Raw genomic sequence first — 2,834 nt, 5'->3', positions numbered from 1 at the left:
GCGCTCCAAACGCTTTTTGGTGCATATGTTGCTTCTATGATAACATAGTCCGTGCTGCGACTGATGCCACATGAATGTTCAATAAAAATACAACTTATAAAAGAAAAAAAGAAATGTGTTTGTTCTACTTGAGATTTCAGGGGCAGTTCCTTCTGCCTGCTTCAACTATACAGAACATTGTTGAGAAATTGCAAAACATACATGAGTTAGGTCAAACATATACTTTGAGTACACTTACTTCACTGCTAAATTATCAGATGAGGACATAACCAAGGTTTGTGAGTCTGTCAAGGGATTTGATCTGTTCACTGCATGTCATACAGGGCCAATGAGAACAGCTTACTCAAGAGCTCAGTCTTTCAAAGAATAATTCAACTATGTGGAGCCCAAGAAAGTGTTTTTAGGAAGAGATGATAGGTTTGCCTATTATGTGCCTGTGAGAGAGACTTTGAAATGTTTGTTAGAATCTGATCTGTGGCAGAACTGTGTGTCAGGAGAGCCCTCACCCGAGTCTCCTTTGGATGTTCTAAGTGACATTAGTGAAGGTCATATATTCTAAAAACAATGACTTTTTTGGTCAAAATCCATCATGTGTCAAGTCAGTTCTATACCAGGATGCCTTCGAAGTAATTAACCCTTTAGGCTCTGCCAAGAAAAGACATAAAGTTTTAGCTGTCTGTGCATCTGTTGCCAACTTGCCACTTCATGTACGGTCTGACACAAACCACATGTTACTTGTGTTATTGTGTAGAGAGAAAGATTTCAAAGAGTTTGGGCATGCTAAGGTGTTCTCTGAACTAATAACAGACTTGAAGGAGTTGGAGGAGAATGGGATTGTTGTATCAAATGAAACAGTCAAAGGAACCTAGTATTGTTTTGCTGGAGATAATTTGGGCTTGCATTGCATCGGTGGATTCTCTGAAAATTTCTGTAGGTACTGCCTAATAAACATATCTGAATTTCAGGGTGATTCAAATCTGTTTGGACCAGAGAGAACCACTGAGAACTACAATTCTGCTGTTAATCGCCTCCAGACTGAAGATACATCAACAGATGTGAAAGGAGTAAAGTTTAGGTCTGTATTTAATTCTTTGAAATACTTTGGGCTTAAGATTAAGGTTGCATACCTTGATGTTCTTATTCAAGAATATTTAAAGTCAAGAAAAGCTCTATTCCTATAAAGTGGCCTGAAACCAAAGTATCATTATTCACGTCATTACCCAGAAATGATTATGAAATTTGGGCCCCGGATCAGACTATGGACAATGACCTTTGAAAGTAAGCACAGTTATTTCAAGAGATGTGCAAGGAATTTAAAGAATTTTAAAAACCTCTGCCTTACTCTGTCTGAAAGACATAAGTTGTTACAGGCTTATCTTTCAGCAGGATCAATGGGCCAAGCTGTCTTCCAAGTTAAAGATGGTTCTCCATTTTCCTCAGTACTATACAGTAGCCATTTAAGATGCAGTCAGACAATTTGGCTTTACTGAGACCAACACAAGGGTCACAGTAGAAATGCTGTATAAGGGAACGTCATACAAAAAAGGGCAACTCCTTGTCACAGGGAACATTAATTCTGCACAGTTTGGTTAACCAGTTTCTGGTGTCAGTGTACACAGCAGAATTCCTTCCTGAGTACCACCTTAACTCAGTAAGGAAAGACAATGAAAAGATGCAATGTCTGAACATCAGTGACTTGATTGATTTCAGTCCAGTTTCAGTTCACTTCCATCTTACATGAAGGATGAATACCAAATGGTTCCTCTCAAGCACAGTGTCACATTATTAACTGTTTTGGATTGTGGGTTAATTGTGCTTCATTCACTCTTTCAAATTTAGAAATGGATGATGCAGAGCAAAGCAACATACACAGTGCCATCTCAAAGGTGTTGCCAGACCTTCCAGCCTCAATCTTAGATATTTTAGTGGAGACACCCCAATTGTTGCAGATAGAGACAACTGAGAATTTTCACTTCATCCAGGAAGCTGATCTGCTTTCAACACTGAGACCAATTCAACGGCTACGTAGAGAAATGGTCCGGATTGTTGTTACTGAAATGATGAATGCCTGTGTCTCTTCCAGTAAAAAAGCCTCCACAAAGTTGCCAAAAAAAATATAGTATCCACAGTCACTGCAAGATGTCATAGCAGGTGATGTGGTTAGACTAGGATATAACTCACTGGTCAAGCAGTTAGAAGCCCGAATTGAAAATGTGAAGCGGCCTTCAGCACCAAGGATAATGTAAGTGCAAACGGGTCAGATGAGTGTAACACAGATGAAATCCCAGCCGAACAAAGGGCAACTATCCAGGACATGTATGGTTGCATAAAGTGGGAAATGACATATATGCCAGTGAGTAAGACACCAGAAAGCCAACAGGAGATAAAAAGAAAAATGAAAGTGCTCAGTGAACAGAGTAACTTCAGCCCAGGTGAGGTAGAAACTCTTATGAAGTGTACCTACTACTCCCAACGTAAAGAGATAAACTAGGGAACAGATCTGCAATCCCTCATGGAGGAATGGCCTTTTTTCTTCCAGGAAATTGGCATGACAGTCTGTCCCAAACTGGAGAGGACAGTTAAAGGGCTGCTCAGAAGATGTCAAAGATATGGTGCTCCTTCTTCTCTCCTACTTCGATGAAAAAGAGAGGAGAACCTCTTACACTATGTTGAACAAACATGTCTGGCAAAAGAAGTAAAAGTGGAAAGCTTGCCTATGACACCATTCATCATTGTATGTGGTAAGTGTTGATAATCAGTAACGCCGCTTTTGTAGTCCTCTCCTTTTCATACAACTCATGCATTCTTCTTGTGATGGTGCGTCTTGAGGGATG

The sequence above is a fragment of the Morone saxatilis genome, unplaced genomic scaffold (assembly GCF_004916995.1).
Source record: "Morone saxatilis isolate NCDOM2014 unplaced genomic scaffold, NCSU_SB_2.0 Contig5, whole genome shotgun sequence".
NCBI lineage: Eukaryota > Metazoa > Chordata > Actinopteri > Moronidae > Morone > Morone saxatilis.
This window is presented reverse-complemented; position numbering follows the sequence as displayed.